Source organism: Schistocerca nitens, chromosome 3 (assembly GCF_023898315.1).
Source record: "Schistocerca nitens isolate TAMUIC-IGC-003100 chromosome 3, iqSchNite1.1, whole genome shotgun sequence".
NCBI classification, from domain to species: Eukaryota; Metazoa; Arthropoda; class Insecta; order Orthoptera; family Acrididae; genus Schistocerca; species Schistocerca nitens.
The window spans coordinates 537,026,464-537,046,271 of NC_064616.1; positions in this window are offsets into that span (position 1 = coordinate 537,026,464).

The window sequence follows — 19,808 nt, forward strand, 5'->3', positions numbered from 1 at the left end:
AGTAGTGGATTTCCATGCAATCTTGAAGAAGTAGCGTTGTCCTTGCAACGGAAAGACAGTACTGACTCTCGACATGCAGACAGGTCATGGGCCACAACAGAGCAAACCCACAGCGGAGTCAATCGAAGTTTTGAAGAATATCGTTTGGTAGGTCATCACATAGCAGACCCACTGTAGTCCTGGTAGAGATTACGGTATTGGTGGGCCACCAGAGGCGCAGACCCACTGCAGTCCTTGCAGAAATAATGGTACTGGTGAGTCATCAAAGATGCAGACCCACTGTAGTCCTTGTAGAGATAATGGTACTGGTGGGCCACCAGAGGTGCAGACCCACTGCAGTCCTTGTAGAGATGGCCAGCAGCCATCTGTTGTGACTGTGCAGGTGCACAATCACCATTGAAGAGTCTTGCGGATAATATAGCAAGTCCATAACCACCACTTGTGCACTCACAAAGTTTTTGGAATTGTCCTTAGAACCAGCAATGCTGTTATCCAGTCCCTTGCTGAATTATTAACACATGTGCAAACACTAACAGTCCCTACTTCTCACATATTGTCCATATACTATGACCAACAGAAACGTGTGCAGTGAAATGTAACTTACAAGTTAATAATATGATGAACTGGTATCAATTACAATTTTATAACATAAGAATACAATAACAAAGGTACAAATTACATCATTAAAGAACATAACAATACTGATAACATTTGTAGTAATACAGGCTTTACAAAAGATTAAAAATATATACATCAGTGTTACAAAAATAATGACATAAGTACATACATAAAAGATCAGAATAACTTTTGAAACATCAACTTCACACATGAGCAACAAAACAGAACATATAAATAATGTCTAACATCTTTACAAAGTAAATAACATATTATTAATGCAAATTATATTTGAGGATAACAGTATTCCTCATCATAGTGAATGTAGCTTTGTACTAGAAAAATTCTACAACATAAGTCTTATCAGATAAACAGATAAATACAGGAAAAACATAAATACCCAAGGGTACACAAACATGTAGCGGAATAATACAAGGAAAGGACAGGGTTTGTTTTACTGCAGTATTTTGCAAACAAAACTTTCTTTTACTTCTTAAAGATCTCCCATCGTTCTTCATTATTTCCAAAAGTCCTATCTATACCTGCTTTCTATACTTTTCTTGTATAGCCTCTCAGTGCATTTCTTTTAATTCATCGCAACTCGTTCTCTTATAGGCTACCCCCTCTTAAGCTAACTTAAATCTACTGAGCTCAGATGCTAAACTAAGGAACGAGGCAATGCAGCAGCAGAAAACAATTAACACAAACAGCAATGATAAAAAATATAAAAGGCCAAGCAAGCAGCATAAATTACAACTAATATAAGGCAATGAGCAGCAAACAAGAAAAATAAATCAGTAGTAAAACTAGCTTAACAGAATAATACAAAGTGAAATTTAGTGGCACTATGCATGGCAAACAGCAGCAGCAAATGCTATAATTAATACCTAAGCATGGCAAAGATCAAGCAGAAAAAAATAGTACACTAAAGACAACAATGCATATAAGGGAAATGTCTATTCACATCTTAATGACTATGTAATTAAAGTGGTGCACCACAACAACTTATTGTAAAAAAATATTACCATATACTTGAAAAGAAAATTATGTGTGCAGTTACTGTTACTAGTCCCTTCTTATTGTTCTTTCCTTTCCAAGTGCTCCTTTTTTTTAAGAATGTGGATTACAAAATTATTATTTAATAGATCTGTTGACAGAAAGTGTTCACATTAGCAAATGCATTTTATTTTATAAAAGCAATACTGCAACACAGCTCGAAACTAGATATCAAATGAAATAAGCAACTATGAAAAGCGAAGCATAAAAATATCATTCAATAGTCATGTGACATTTCATAAGTTAGTAGAAATTCTCTCAATTCTCGTAGAAAGATGCTTGTCATAATCAGGTGTGCAGATGTAAAATATTTCTCGTCATTTCATTAGGCATTTCAGTAAATATCGTAAATTAAGAGCTCCACAGTGTAATCATATGTTTTCAAGTTCGACCGTGTCGTTTTTGCGATGCTTTCTGCAAAGGAATGTCAGAAGCGAGGTTAATGGCCTCCCCTTTTTTTTTCTACCTGTGCCGCTGAAAATGGCTCGCAATAATGGCTTTTTCTCCAGGCGTCTGGCACACCTGGCCGCTCAGCTGGGTGCCCACGACGCATTACGTGCAGGTGGTCACTGAAGTTTCTTACCAATATATTTACGACACCAGTTTCCGCTACAGTGACAGTCTCATATAAATATTTCACAGGCCAAGAATTTACGTTGCAAATGTGTAGAAACAAAAATCCTATGATATAAGAGTGTTCAAAAAGTTTTCGTCGGCATTGTGATACATTCACGCATTTACACACATTTCATAACTCTTAAAGTACGATTCTTGGTTTCCAACATCCTTTTCCACAAATCAGAGTCCCTAAACACTACTCATTATTCCTTACCTTATTACACATATACATATTCGTCGACACTTCTTCAATATATAGCATCAGCTTATTGATCATAAACATACCTCAACAGCATAATACACATCGTCGTCGTAAAAATAACATCATAACACCTCAGTCAAATCTCAAAAACGTCGTAGCTTTCTGCAATCATTTCAAAACCCTAAAAAAAAAAAATTCTCTGCTCATTTCAAAAGTGTTATCTACCTCAAACGTACTTCAAAAATCATGATCGCATACCAAATAAATCATTCAAAGCTCTCATAGTACCACAATGGCTCCGAAAAAATATGAACAGTTCACAAAGTACTGACAAAATGCAATTTCATAAGTGTGAAGTTACCCAACTGTGTAATTACGTAAACATCTGTCACTAATGTAGTAAAAAAATGTTTGTTTCTTTGTTAAATAATCAGATAGCTGTGTAATTTATGTGTTAGAGAAATATGGTACCGATGTGTAAAGTTGTATAAGCAAATATCATAATAGCTAGGGCTCCTTGTGCTTGCCAAACACATGGTACACAAAGTAGGCGTGTACCCCCCTGAGGATTAATGTAATTATACCCTCAGGTGTTACAGATTACAGCAATGGAATGAAATGTATCACGGAAAACCTTTGTATCATTGTACTTCAAATATCTTTAAAAATAATTGATTTAAGTACAAAATTATTCACTCAAATACGTGTCCTGTAGCGCTAAACTGTGCGTCTTGTTGTAAGATAATCTCTGTGGAAGTGTCGTAGTTATCGTCCTCCGAAAGCTAAGTTCTGCAGAAGTCAATGTACTTACCTCACGATACACAAAAATGAAATGCTTTGCGAATAGATATCTTAGTTATTACGCTTATTGTTGTGATGAAGAAAGTACTGTACTGTAACATATTGTTGTGCCTCGAAAAAGGCTGTCTCATTGTTGCTATACCACAAAAGTTACTACTAAAACATGTTTTTCTTTCCAAAAGAATTCAGAAAACTGTGCAGATATAAAACAGCTACAGCGCAAAAGCAACATTGTAAATTGTCACTCATTAGTAGCGTCGTGATAAAATCGTGTAGCTGTCACATAAACTAACCTCTGTGTCATCTGGTATCTCACAGAAAGTACTTTAAACCCAGAATGTATTTTCAAGTAAACCAAAATGTTGCATTAAAATCTCATTTACCAGTATGTGTCCTATGTAAGCCTGATAGTCGTTACGTAATCGTGCAGCTAACAAGCAAGAATGTACAAATACAACACTGTGTCGTCTGTTCACTATAACAATGCATTCTTAATTTCTGTTTAAATAAGTTCTCTTGATTCTTGACTGGATATTTAACTACAAAACATTGTTGCATGTTAACAGTTTCTTAAGTCTGACAAAGCTTACTAGCAATGTAAAGTGAAAAGTTATATGGCAAAGACAAACTTAAGAAGCAGATTATCTTTCAATAAACGGTTTTACATGTGAAATGTGGTGTAAACCTTTAATCTTCCTAGTACGCAGAGTTTCAACTTCAACGCAATTATCATGTGGTATACGTCGGATTCTGTAAGGTCCATTGTAAACTAGAAAGAATTTGTGACTCAAGTGTTTCTTCTTATGTGACAATGAATGAGCTTTAATGAGAACTTTCTGACCAATATACAATTTCTTTGCATTTGCTTTACCGTGTAGTTTTCTCCTTTTGTCTGCTGCAGATTTTATATTTTTAAGAGCCAAATCAATTATGTCTTTCTACATCTACATCTACATCTATACTCCGCGAGCCACCTTACGGTGTGTGGCGGAGGGTACTTATTGTACCACTATCTGATCCCCCCTTCCCTGTTCCATTCACGAATTGTGCGTGGGAAGAACGACTGCTTGTAAGTCTCCGTATTTGCTCTAATTTCTCGGATCTTTTCGTTGTGATCATTACGCGAGATATATGTGGGCGGTAGTAATATGTTGCCCATCTCTTCCCGGAATGTGCTCTCTCGTAATTTCGATAATAAACCTCTCCGTATTGCGTAACGCCTTTCTTGAAGTGTCTGCCACTGGAGCTTGTTCAGCATCTCCGTAACGCTCTCGCGCTGACTAAATGTCCCCATGACGAATCGCGCTGCTTTTCGCTGGATCATGTCTATCTCTTCTATTAATCCAACCTGGTAAGGGTCCCATACTGATGAGCAATACTCAAGAATCGGACGAACAAGCGTTTTGTAAGCTACTTCTTTCGTCGATGAGTCACATTTTCTTAGAATTCTTCCTATGAATCTCAACCTGGCGCCTGCTTTTCCCACTATTTGTTTTATGTGATCATTCCACTTCAGATCGCTCCGGATAGTAACTCCTAAGTATTTTACGGTCGTTACCGCTTCCAATGATTTACCACCTATGGCATAATCGTACTGGAATGGATTTCTGCCCCTATGTATGCGCATTATATTACATTTATCTACATTTAGGGAAAGCTGCCAGCTGTCGCACCATTCATTAATCCTCTGCAGGTCTTCCTGGAGTACGTACGAGTCTTCTGATGTTGCTACTTTCTTGTAGACAACCGTGTCATCTGCAAATAGCCTCACGGAGCTACCGATGTTGTCAACTAAGTCATTTATGTATATTGTAAACAATAAAGGTCCTATCACGCTTCCTTGCGGTACTCCCGAAATTACCTCTACATCTGCAGATTTTGAACCGTTAAGAATGACATGTTGTGTTCTTTCTTCTAGGAAATCCTGAATCCAATCACAAACCTGGTCCGATATTCCGTAAGCACGTATTTTTTTCACTAAACGTAAGTGTATTCGGGAAAGGTACAAGCTCTCTGATTCTGTTCGGTGGTTTTTCATTCTTCAGTACAAGAGTAGGTGGTAAAGCGGTGGAATCATGAGGCATTTCATTCAGCACGTTTTGAAATAAGTGTAAATATCTGTCCCAATGCTGATGCTTTCTGTGACAATAAAGTCTGCAAAGCTTATTGATTTCTTTCACAATCCGTTCGGAGGGGTTACAATGTGGTGAGTTCAATGAAATAAAATAAAAACACGTTTGATTTTGTGGTTGCGAAGCATGCGTGACCAAACAGCAGATCTGAATTGCGGTCCGTTATCTGAAATGACTTTACTAACGTGTCCAACTGCACGTAAGAAATTTTTAACGAAGGCGTTGGATACAGACCGTCCAGTGGCTTTACGTAACGGTGTGAAAGAAACAAATTTTGAAGTAAGTTCAACAGCGACTAGAACGTACGAAAATCCATTAGATGTTCTGACAAGCGATCCCAAGAGGTCAACAGCAGCAAATTGTTTTAATTTAGAAGGAATGATAGGAAACAACGGAGCACGATGGGAGATAGTAGATGGTTTCGACTTTTGAGAAAGTTTACAAATAGACAAGACTCTTCGAATTCTCTTTTCCATATTGTTAAAATAACAAGTCGTTCGAAGAATATGATAACATTTTCGTGGGCCAAAATGTGCGTAGCTGAAATGAATGTACCAAATGAGCTTATTAACAAAATCGTCAGGAATGCAAAGTACCCATAGCTTGTCATCAACAGTGCAGCGTTTAAACAGTATGTTGTTTCTAACCAGATAATAATGCCGAATCTGTGTGTGTCTTTTCATGCCATTTGCTTTTGAGGTCTTTCCAAATCGGATCTTTATCTTGTTCATGAGCAATGTCCTTTAAAGATGTGGTGATGAAGTTTTCAAAGGCGACTTTCTGAATGTAAAGAATACTGAAATTTTTCTCAATGTTGCCTTCTGTGTTACTTTTCTCAAGCCCAGCCGGTGCGCGTGACAGCGCGTCCGCAACAATGTTCTCCTTGCCGGTAATGTAGACTACTGTGAAGCGGAATTCTTGCAGAAACAATGCCCAACGTTTTAACCTGTCATGATTTAATATTGAAGACATAAGAAATTGTAATGCACGATGATCACTGTATACTTTTACGTGCTTACCAGAAAGAAAGAAACGGAATTTGTTAAATGCCCAAACGATAGCTAAAGCTTCTAATTCAGTAACGGAATAATTTTTTTCAGATTTCGTTAGCACTCGGCTAGCAAAAGCAATGGTTTTCTGAACAGTAGTGTCATTTTCTATGGCTTCTTGAAATAAATGGGCACCAAGTCCGACTTTAGAAGAATCCGTGCTAAGGCAGAAATCTTGTGACAGATCTGGATGAGCTAGTATTGGCGCGTTAAGTAGAGATTCTTTCAAAGAATTGAATTCCAACTGTGCTTCTTCGTCCCAGTTCCTAATAGTATTTTTTCCAGTGAGAGAACAAAGTTTTGGTGTAACAAGAATTTGCATATTCAGAAAACGACGGTAAAAATTTACGAGACCTAGAAAACTGCGGACTTGTCTTTTTGTGGATGGAACTGGAATGGCTCTGATTGCTTCTAACTTTTCAGGATCCGGCTGAATGCCTTCAGAAGAAATAATATGTCCCAAAAACCTCACCTTTGACCTACCGAATTCAGACTTTTCCAAGTTAACAGTAATTCCAAATTCTGCAAAAATACGTAACAAACTGTTGAGGATGCGATTATGTTGTTCCCATGAAGCTTCTGCTATTAGAATATCGTCCACATATAAGGTGATGTGACGTTTTAAGAACTCAGGTAATATGGAATTTAGCCCGCGAATGAATGCTGCTGAAGAAATGTTCAAACCAAAAGGAAGTTTCCGAAACTGATAACAAACGCCGAAGCAAAGGAAAGCTGTGTATTTTCTACATTCTGGATTAAGTTCGATCTGATAAAATCTGGATCTGAGATCAATGCAAGACAACACGTTTACACCATTAAAATTTTGAAGAAGTTCTTCCAACGTTTGCGGCCTGTCTGTTTCAGGAATAATGATAGTATTGATTTGTCTCGAATCTAAGACAAGCCTGATCGACCCATTTTTCTTCTCAACAACATGTAATGGATTGTTGTATGAGCTTACTGCAGGCTCAATAATGCCCTCGTCAAGCATAGATTGTACTTCTGTTCTAACACGGTCCCTATAATGCGCCGGAATTTTAGTATGCTCACAAACACGAAATTGGTATTGAAATCCCTTGATTGTTCCTGTTTTATGAGTAAAAACTGTGGAATGTGCTTGTAAAATCTCAAAAAGGTCCTGCCTATCAGTGTCATTACAATTCTCAATTGTTTGAATTTTATTCTGAATTAACTCATTAGTATCAAATGCGCCGTCGATATCACCCCTGTCAGTACTTGCAGAGTGATTGTTAGTGTCAAGTTCCGTCGAAAATTCCGAACTGTTGTCTAACAGGAGGTAAAGCCGATTAATTTCTTCGTCATGGTTTGAGAGCCAATCTTCAAATTTCAAAGCTACTCACTTGCCTTCTTTTTCTAAACTTATTTCAGCATCGTAAAAGCTTAAGATTGCTTTGTATTCATTCAAAAAGTCTACTCCCAGTATAATTTCCGTCGACAATAATGGAACAATAAGAAAGTTCATAGAGAAACTGTGGCTTTGACAAAAGAATTCTAAGTTGGTTTGTTGGCGTACATCTACACTTTTTCCAAAGATTGCACCTTGTAATTTAATCTTACGTAACGGAAGTGTGGGGCAATCGTTCGATTTGTTGCATTTGCTAAAGGCTGTTTCACTAATTACTGAAATGGGACTGCCAGAGTCAAGTACTGCCGTAAATTTTACGTCATTTACTGTAATGTGAATCACAGGATATGCAGTGTTGTTATGTTTTACGTCGTGTTCTTGGAGTAAGATGTCCCTAATGTCTTCCATTTTTACGTAATTACTAGCTACGGCAGCTCCGTCGTTAGTCTCATACGAACGTTTTGTGGCTGCCTGCGGTATGAGTCATTGCCTATTGTCTCTTTGTTGCCCGCATCTCGTGGTCGTGCGGTAGCGTTCTCGCTTCGCACGCCCGGGTTCCCGGGTTCGATTCCCGGCGGGGTCAGGGATTTTCTCTGCCTCGTGATGGCTGGTTGTTGTGTGTTGTCCTTAGGTTAGTTAGGTTTAAGTAGTTCTAAGTTCTAGGGGACTGATGACCATAGATGTTAAGTCCCATAGTGCTCAGAGCCATTTGAACCATTTCTCTTTGTTGGCGCGCGTCGTTATTGGGATTTGGAGACCTAACTTCTACAAATTCACCGTGACGAGAGGGCCTGCCCTGTTTAAATCCCGCCAGTTTTGATGCAATTCAGGTCTGTCGTTACGATCACATCGTCTGTCGTCATGTTGGTAGTTCCTGTAGTTTCTTTCTTGTCGGTTAAGTGGTGGAGAATTTCTCCCTGAATCGTAACTGCGCGCTGGACCGTTGCGTCTAAAGTTATTCTGTCTCCCGTAATAATAATTATTTTGGTTCCCATATTGTCTGTTTCTCTGATTGTCTCTGTAATAGTCATTACCGCAGAGAAGTGATCTTTCCCTGTAATTATTACTACTCTGCCAACGGTTGTCATACGGGTGGTGTCTGTTTTGGTCACGATTTACGTTATAAGAATAGCCTTGTCGTGTATTATTTCTGTCATCGCGGAATTGTGACAGATGTGACCTGTAATTGTTGTGTTCCTGTTCTCGCGTTCCGCGATTGTCAGTGTCAATTTCCAGTTCTTGTAACAGTCCCTGAAAAGCTTCAGTGTCGTCTTTGCAACGTCCTGCCAAAATAATATGTCGTAAATGTTCAGGCAGTTTGATTAAGCAAATTCGGATGAGTTCTGAGTGGCTGTATGGGTTTGAAAGATACTGATTCTTATGCAACATGTCTTCAAAATATTTCATAATACTGGAAAATTCAGATTGTTCGAAACGTTTCATCATTATGATGCTATGTTTTACTCGGTCTTGTGTGGCTTGAGACCAATATGCTGAGAGGAAGGCATGGTAAAATTCTCCTTCACTGTGGCAATCGTGAATGACCGATCGCATTCTTACAGCTGGTTCAGTCTCTAAGTAGCCACACATAAATTCTAATCTATGTTCTAATGACCATTTGGGAGGAAAACAATGAGAGAATTGATGGAGCCACGCTTGTGGATGAATGTCGTTGGCAGAATTCTTAAACGTTTTGAATTTACGTGTAGTAATGAACAGCTTATAGTCAAAATCATCATGTCGGCGAGTCGCATATCGGTCACTGTTAGGTCGTGTCGGCCGTTCCATCTCAAAATTCGGTGCACATTGCCAGTTTCTTTCATACCTTCCGAAATGCCCTGTGTTATTATTTTGCGTCTTTTCCGTATTTCTAAGTCCCTCTTCCCGTGTTGGGGCGCGAGTGTCCTCTGAAATACGTAATTCTTGTATTACCTGTGTCAGCTGATCTTGTACTTCGCGGATTTCTCTTTGGTGTTGCGTATTAATTTGATTCAGATTTTGTTTCAGTTTCCTAATTTGTTCGCTCTCTTCTGTGTCATTAAAGACTGCCGGTTTTGTGTCATTCAGATTATCATCTACCTTCGTAGATAAGTTAGTGAACTGATACGAAAGTTCGGCTACTTTCTCCGATAGTGAACACATTTCCTCAGTGTGTTTTTCTGAACCAAGTTTCAGAGTATCTACTGTGTCCTTTAAGTTTTCCTGAGTTTTTGCAAGTTGCGTAACCGAATCGGTAGATGCAACTGTGTCAAATTTAGCTTGCAAGGTCTCATGATTTTCGTGAACAGTAGTTTGCAGTTCTTTTATGGCTGCTTCGTGATTCTGTAGTGCATTTTCATGCCGCGAAAAAATAGGTTGGAAATGCTCACAAATTGGTGTTTTTTACGTCATTACAGACTTTTTGACATTTCGATTCAATGTTATGTAACTCAGTAGTTAAATCTTCACGTGTTTGTTCAAGAGTTTGTTCCAATGAGTCTAACTTTTGAAGCTTTTGCTCCACTGTGGGTAACTTTTTGAGATTTTGTCCCATTTGTCTCTGATTTTGTTCCATTTGTTGCATTAATTGCAATAATAATGTATTAGTGTCTGGAATCTGTTTCTCTATGCTTTTTGGCAGTGCATTTTCACCGACAACATTCACATTTTGACAAGCAGAAAATGTGTCTTGACTCATTTGAGAAAACGGTGATGACCCAGAACCTGAATCTACAGTATTTGCGAAATTGTGTCCTGTCATTTCGGATTCCTGAGGCGAGCTATTGCCGACCGACCGATCGATAATGCTTCCCTTCTCACTAATTGTTTCACTGTCTACGCCATTGTTTGCCGCCCGCTCCATTTCCCTATGCACAATTACCAAATTATTACTTTGAACATCAGTTAATTCATTACTCGGTGGCGCTAACACACTGCTTTCGTCTTCGCTGTCATTTCTCAGTTTACTTTGGAGCCTAGTGTTACGTTTTTCACACGCCATTATTGTCACAATATTTCACACGATAACACATAAAAGCACAATTTGAAGAGCAAAAATAAGAGAACACATTAACATAGCACTGAAAATAATATGTAGTTAATTGCAGCTGCGAAATACTTGGTGCAAATCTACATGCATGCCACAACTGTTTTACTGTACAACAATGAAAGACTGCAACTACAAAGGAGATTTTCTCTACAATTACGCGCTAGCAATAAACAAAAGCTACACTAATTACACAAACTACAAGAAAAAAAATCAGAAGATTCCAGTGAGGTATCCTCGGCTAAGGGTCGACATATGAAACGTCCCCTTTTTGAACAATTATTCACGACTGTCCTTAAACTGACAAACAATATTTTTTTTTTAGTGCAACGCAATCTGACTTTAAATAATCTCTACAAGAGAATGGCCCTGACTAACATTAACCTGTACTTTTCACAAATCACTTACCTCACAAAAATCTTGGTTACTCCCACTACTGCAATACAACAGCAAGCGCCACTACTGCCAGCTAAATAAAAGATTCAAACTATGGAAGGCACTAACTACTGATAGGGATAGTTAGCAAATGAAAGATATTAATAGAGAACAAACGTTGTATTTACCTTAATAGTCATCATATATATATATATATAGCAGTTCATGACAAATTTCAAAACTCCGCCATCTCTCTCCCCACATTCACCACTGCTGGCGGCTCACCTCCAACTGCGCAACGCTACGCGCTGTTCACAGCCAGCTGCCTAACACTACAATGGCGAGTATTACAACAATGCAAAGCAGCCACAGACTGCACACAGCACAGCCAGTGATTTTCATACAGAGGTGGCGTTACCAATAAAAAAACCTAAACAGCCTACTTACAAAGTAAACGATTTATAACAATTCGTTATGTCACTTCCGTGGCAATTTCTGCTCAGATTCCTGCTGCAGATGCACTGCGATGCGCCACAGGCATATTCCGAACACAATGGTCTTCTTTGTCGTAGTGCCACATTGCCGTCCGGAGTTCGGTCTTCTTGCCACTTTGGAATCAAGTGGCCACTGCTGCCAGCAATTATTTACAGTGGCTACAATCCTGCCAAGTTTTTCTGCAGTATCGCAGAAGGAACATCTAGCTTCGCGTAGCCCTATTCCACGGCCTCGTTCATATTCAGTGAACTGTATCATCAAATCTCCACGTCCAGTCTCAAAGCTAACTAACGCTTACGTGTGTATGTAAAGCAAATCTGATTTGCATGCTAATAATAGCGCCACTTTTATGTGACTGACATCTATTTAGATGAGTTATTATCTTTGAGATGTGGAAACACTCCTACCCAACTTTCGTTTATGTTGCACAACTCCCTCTTGGTGTTACGATTTTTTTCCATCAGTGTTTTTGTCGTTGTTCATTATTGTTATCCTTCCAGAGTTGTAAATATCGCCAGCTAATTTAAAAGATTACTGATGTGCCATAATTAAATTTTCCGTGTGCTTCGTAGTGGCACCTCATGCATTTAAATGTCAATTGTCAAATTCACAGCTCACCACTGAGCGATAATTGTTTATGATTGCCTTTATGTATGTGGCAATACATTTTGCTGGTCTCTTGGCTTACTTCTGTGACAGTATAACTATTTATACTTAAGCCATGATGTCGTACTTCCATTCTGGGTTAAGAAGGACAATGTGTCCGGTTTGTTGTGAACTATAACTCTGTGTTCTATTTTGTCCTTTTAGTATAGTGTTATAGGATCGATTCTAACGGTCGTTTGCTGGTCTTCCTGCAAAACACATTCCAAATCCACTCTCAGTAGCAAAGTAAGCGTGATGAAAGTTGCCCACTACATTTACAGCTTTCGCTATTAAGTTATTTCGCATATTGTGTACCGCAGGTTTCCTGCAAAGCTTCGTTCCTGTACCTGCTTATTGATTGCCACCTGCATAGTTCGGGTTAGAAGCATTTTATAAAATTTTTTGGAAGAACTCACCTAATTCTGGTTTAGTCGGTTGGTTAGCTACCGCTGCAAAACACGAGTAGCATATTTGAAAAACAGTAGTTTTTGACAATTGGATGTCTTGTATTGGCAGTCTGGCGGCACTGTACGCTTTTTGGGGTATGGCGATGTTGTAACTAGCAGTTTGTGCTGGTGGAGCACATTTGGTAATCATTCACAGAGATCGTTTGTTCACGAGTAATTATTTTCTTCGTCAGCATTGCGAAGTTTACAGTAAAGAATCTCAACGAAAATTTCATTATTCTAAAGCATATATTGTCTTTGTGCCTTTTTGAAGAGCATCGGATTCAGTGTATGGTATGGCACTTGCTTACTGTTAATTCGTCCGAAAAGTAAAACATTCTTGGCCTTATACGTACATGTCACGTGTTTTCTACAAGAACAAGGACGAAAGGTCTTATTTTTGGCAAGTGCTGTTGACGTATAGAGTGCAGCTGGGTATTATGCAGATTGTGGTGTGTTCTTGACAGAATATTTCAAAGCGTAATGGGGACTTTAGAAAATGCATCTTAACCATCAACTGTTTTATTCCACCTATATATCATCCACGTGTTTTGGTCATAGACCAACAGTAATGAATGTGAGTCAACATTGAAAGTGAAAAAAATTAGAAAGTTCACATCTCCAGAGTAGCAACAAAGATAGTACATTAGTAATACATAGCCCATATAAGAATGAATTATGTATCATTAGCAAAGCAAAGGACGGAATATATTTACCAGACACCTTTGACAGACAGAAAACATACAAAATAGTGACAGTGAAAGTTTCAGTGTGCACAATAATAAAGCGAAATCTATGAAACAGGGAAATCAGATGCGTTAAAAATTATAAAAACAACAGTCTCATAATTAAAGTGTAACATGAAATACCAGGTGGTATCTAACGCATGACAACAACCTATATACACTGAAGCGCCAAAGAAACATGTATAGGTATCAGTTTTCAAATACAGGGGAATGTAAACAGGCAGGATACGGTGCTGCGGTCAGCTGCACCTATATAAAGCAACAACTGTCTGGTCGCAGTTGTTAGATCGGTTACTGCTGTTAATGGCAGGTTATCAAGATTTAAGTGAGTTTGAACGTGATGTTGTAATCGGTGCACGAGGGATGGGACACAGCATCTCCGAGGTAGTGGTGAAGTGGGGATTTTCCCGTACGACCATTTCACGAATGTACCTTGAATATCAGGAATCAGGTAAAACATCAAATCTCCGACATCGCTGAGGTCGGTAAAAGATCCCGCAAGAACGGAACCAACGACGACGGAAGACATTCGTTCACGGTGACAGAAGTACAACCCTTCCGCAAATTTCTGCAGATATCAAAGATGGGGCATCAACAAGTGTCACCGTTCGAACCGTTCAATGAAACATCATCGATATGGGCTTTCGAAGCGGAGATCCACTCATATACCCTTGATGACTGCAGGACACAAGGCTTTAAGCCTCACCTGGGATCGTCAGTACCGACGTAGGACTGTTGATGACTGGAAACACGTGTGATCAAGGTAAAGGCAGTGTTGATCGTAACATGATCTGCATCGTCGTACCAGGTGTGGTTCGCATTTTTGCTTCCGTTAACTGACCTCTACTGCTCCTGGTGTTTGCCGATACACTGACATGGAATGCCCTACAATCAGATGTACGTAAGCTTGTAATCTTCAGCGTTTCCGAGTAGATTGCTTGTACTGTTCAAAGGGGATGTCACACACATGATTCCTAAGATCCCCCCCCCCCCCCCCCCTCCTCCGGGTTTTTTTCGATGAGGACTTACGGAATCTCGAGTGAAGTACTAAATCTCGTGAGAGATGTTCCCTAAATTTTCAAATTCTTGAGAATGGTTGTCGTCGTCTTTCAGCTACGTGTCAAGTGGACCACCCGACCTCCGAATCACAAGGATATCTAAGAGTAGTAGCTACCAAACCTTCACAAGTTCAATTCTAGTCTCGTATTGTGGTGCCTTGAACTGATGTTTTTAAGGAAGTAGTTACGCTTCTCCATACAATACGGCTATTTGAGATATGTGTGGTTCACATATTGGAAGAAATAGGTATGGGTTTAACGCACATCGAGTAGCACCATGCAAAACATTATACTTCGCTTTCTTACGGACGATATAATTCCAAAGAAAGTTTACTTTTCGCTGTGTTATTAACACTGGAAACCACTATTAAAGTCAAGATTTACAAACATTACATCAGTCGCGCTATGTGCCTGTAATGGTAGCAGAGAGCACGCGGGAAACTGAAATTTCTGTGACATGGGAAGGGCGACGTTCGTTCTGCAGTTTTTCGTGAAACAGAAAACGGAAATTTTACTATTTAAATGAGAGTCTTGGGAAATTGACATCATGTGCACACTATTCAGTTTCTCTAGGTATTATCTGTTACCCTAGCATAAAACTACCAGATTTAGAACGCCAATTAGAAAGTTAGATTTTGGGAATATGATGCCTTCTGCATATCTAGTTGACAGCGAATACTAATTATGGTGGAAGAATGGAAACAAATAGAGATAAACTCTATAATTATTTGAAAATCACACTTGCTTCATATCGAAATTGTGAGAAAATGAGCTCACAATCGGCGAATTTTCCACTTGTCCCGTTCACTCATTAATTTAAACTCCAGAGCTTGAGTGTTCACTCAACACAGACATAATTTTTTTCTCATTGTTCATAAAATATGTAAATTTTACCGATTTGCTCACTTTGAAAAATTAGTCTAGTGACATGTTTTTGCAGCTTACGTTGTAGATTCAAGCATTGGAGGTGTTTCTGACCTACCCCGAATTAGACAGTGTTCTGCTGACGACGAAATATAACCTGGAAGTTCGAAGTTCGACGTTACTGGTCATACACTATGGCGAGGTCTGTGGTTCTATTTGTTTTACAGATAGTAAATGCTGGCGGCTGCTGGTACTGTCTCATTATGTCTGGTGCTACATTTGAAGGAGCCGCGTGGTTATGATTAAATTTCCGCTACTTCAGAGGGTCACCATGAAATACGAGTGAATCTAGGACGATGAAACTTTGTGGAAACATATGTAATGACACGTATACAAGAAATAAGAAACAAACCATTGAAAGAAAGATATTTTTACTATCGTATGGGAGGGTAAAGTTTCATTTCTTTATCGCATATCATGTTTAGGTTCACGCTACAAATGTTGTTCATTGTGACGACCATTTGCACCCATGACATAATGGAACCGCGTTAGATAAACCATTTCATAATAGTTCGAAACAATTTTCGAATATTGAACAATAGAATGTTGACCTGTTGTAGGAAAGCTCGTGCACTGCTTGGATATCGCATACTACATTTAGTATTCACAACCATGAGAACTCCAACAGTTTGTGAAGCAACTGGCTGCCGCCCTCTCCCAGCAGCAATTCCCAAATTGCTAGTTAATTCGATCTTCCCAGTCATGTTCCTCAAACCATGTATGGAAAGAGGACGTCTCCGTATTCCCTCAGGGCTTCGACACTTGTGAAGAGAATCAGCACAATTTCTGTTGTTTTGATAAAACAACTGTTCGAGTAAAGCACTGCGCGCCTTGTCCAGACTCATGTTGACTGTCTACAACTGCAATCCGATTCAACCCTGCGTCGTCGTACCAGTACACCGTTAAAAATGCAATACGGCTGCGTGCAGTCTTCACGTTATTGGGTACGCTTGAGGTAAATAGTTTACCGTTGCACTGGCTCAAGTAGCGAAAGTTTTATAACTGCTCTTTACTAGTGCATCCTGTCTGATGGCATTAATGCAGTTCGCTGGGTAAGTAGCTTTCTTTTATTCTTCCACTAAAACTTAATGTGGGAAATTATGAAAGATGACCAAGTATGTCTGTATGATGAGGCATGCGGTGTTGAAGGTAAGTCTACCCCTACTAATTCTAAACAGGCATTCAGGATGTACCACTTCGTAATTTTGCCAACTGGAGAGGAGTGAAGAACTAAAGCGGCAGTAATTTGGAAAACGTCAGCGATCAAGGGAAGTCACACAGCAATATGAGGTAGATTTGGAAGTAACTAACTCACAAAATACCTTGGTGGCAACCTCGTGTTATTAAGTTTCTTATTGGTGAATTTCGTATTAAACACCTACGGTCCATGAATGAAAATCGTACGATGTAAACAACAATTGGAACAAAATATGGTTCAAATGGCTCTGAGCACTATGCGACTTAACTTCTGAGGTCATCAGTCGCCTAGAACTTAGAACTAATTAAACCTAACCAACCTAAGGACATTACACACATCCATGCCGAGGCAGGATTCGAACCTGCGACCGTAGCGGTCGCTCGTTTCCAGACTGTAGCGCCTAGAACCGCACGGCCACTCCGGCCGGCCCAATGGGAACATCTCGGGGAGAAATGTATATCATAAGCGGAGCATTAGAGAAGGAAAAACCTGTACATCAGAGACTGAAGGGAATCTTTTGACATACTGTTTTCTTGGGGTCCGCGTCACAGGCTCTGCATTGCGGCCTGTGCAACGTACTGTTTCCAGCCGGCCTTGTACGCCAGCTGCAGAGTTCCAATTGCATCAGGATGGCGGCGCCTGCAGCCGACCCATCAGCCACTGTCCCCGTTGACTCCGCACTGATCCGCTGGGAGCCATAGGCCGGCCGCGCTGCTAGTTCTTCCTCAGCTGGCATAGCTGGGAATGCGGCGCCAACGACCGCTCCTGTTCCCGTGTCCGAACCTGCGGCCCTCGCCTTGTAAGTCTCCGGCGTGTGTCAAGAGCCGAGATGACTGCCTGCGGTAGTGAGCCGAAGAGTGGCCCGCCCTGGCTGGCTGCGGCCCCCGACCTTGGCCTCGGAGGGTCGAACTAACGACGTGCCGTGGACTGGGACGCTATTGCCCATCTGTTGCCGTGTGTCGCCGGTGGTGTGACACGCCCCGCCATCCAGGAGAGCTGCCACACATGAATGAATCTCATTAGAAAACCACACCTATTTATACTCGACTTTGAGGCTCTGTTTCGCTAACACATTGCTCCCAGTCACGTCGCCCCACACCACGGTAGCACCAGTTGGCCATTTCTTCCTATAGCTTGCAACATGCGAACCGCTGCGTTTACTGTTTTCAGCGGTTCGATGGCCCCTGTGGCCTCCATTCCATTTCGCAACCGCTCGTCAGCGTATCGTACTGCAATCCGGCTGCACCTGGCTGTAACTTATGCGCTCCGAAATATTGCACCAAATCTAACTTCCCTATAATAAACTGTGCTGCCAATACAAATAAAATGGATTGTGATTTACATGTACGGCAATAGAGCATGGCGTCTTACTGGCGAACATGCCGTCCATCATTCTCTGTGGTAATACTGACTGCTGAGCGTAGGCATTCTATATGCTGTAGTAATACGTAGAGCAGGGTTAAAGTGGTGAGACTCAACTGTGTTTAATGGAATTTAAGTCCTGAGATCCATATGGCCTCTACACGTCTGATGTCTTCATGGTCACGGCACTCACCCAAATTGTTAGTGCGTCGAGGTCGCACGTGATGTTGCCAGTGGTCATCACCTAAAACGGCATCTCCCACAGCACCTATCAGGAACTATATGCTGCGGCGTGCCTTCTTGTAACAAGCATTCAACACATGAAGTGGTATTACCACAAAAAGACTTATCGACGGCATAGGCAGCTATGATCCGCATTTCAGTGGAGATACAGCAGACCAGATAATGAGATTCACCCTACACGAGAAACTGCGATCTACCCGTAAATACGATACGATCGTGCCATGGTACGAAAGACGTCAGTTTCCCCTCAATCTCACATCCCGCCACTCCCATGATATTGAGACACAGTCGGGGAGTGATGGGGACATTATTTCTATGGCACATACACTGATGCGCAGACGCCTAGTATCGTCATAGTGTGGTAGAGAAAACGTCAATGTGAGATCACAGTCAAATTCCGATGATTCCATGACGTCTTCAGTCGTAAATGACGATGTCGTTGAGTCATCACGGGGTTCATCAGAAACGGAGCATCACTTTAGCAATATGCGTTAAATGGCAAGCTCCGAAACATTTGTGTTTGCGTCAGCATTGTACTACGTCTTCAGGTCTATCTCACATCGCAACTTATCGTTCTACATTGAGCGGCTAATCATGCGGTCTTCACGATGTGTGACGAGGCGCGGACGCCGAAACCTTGTCGCCTACTCGTCGTTTCACCGTCTTCCAATCAGTTTCCATGGATGCTCACAATAGCTTGCGAACAGCCGACCACCTTCAGCGTTTATTATATGCTCGATCCCAGACGCTGGTTTTTTAAAAATCTGCTATTTGTCAAATTCACTGTTACGGTAGGGCCACATACTTTTCTCACCGCTTCACGTGCCCGCAACTTAATTGTTTGTAATTTTGCCTCCCCATGGGCAGTGGTCCAAACGTATAGGTTTTCAGCTTCTGCGAGTCCTGGGATAGCATCAATCCCGTCACATGTAGACAGCGCTTTGCCCATTATGGTAAACGAATAACGGGACCAGACGTGTAGATCGAATGTTTGTATATATTCTTTGAAACTTGCGTAAAGCGATTCATTATCACAAATGTTACCTCCATTTTCTGGACATGGACGTCTATGTGAAAGTTATTTTGGCCATATGCTTTTCTTTGAGACAAATTTATCTCTGTTCTTTTATACTGATTTCGTCTCACGTCGCTTGCAGTCGTAAAGTTCGCTCTCTACCTTGTATTCAGGCACCGGCAATACTAGTGCCCACACGCACTGTGATTCCCGGAAATTTAATGTCCAGTTTGTGTAATGCTATGACAGAAGAAAGAATGAATTTGTCCGTTTACCAAGCATCCGGAGACTCTCAGTGCCTATGGTACTGTTGTACTTGTTGTTGTGGACTTCAGACGGAAGATTGGTTTGATGCCACGCTACTCCATCCTGTGAGAGCCTCTTCATCATCGAATAACTACTGCATCCTACATCCTTCTAAATCCCCTTATTGCATT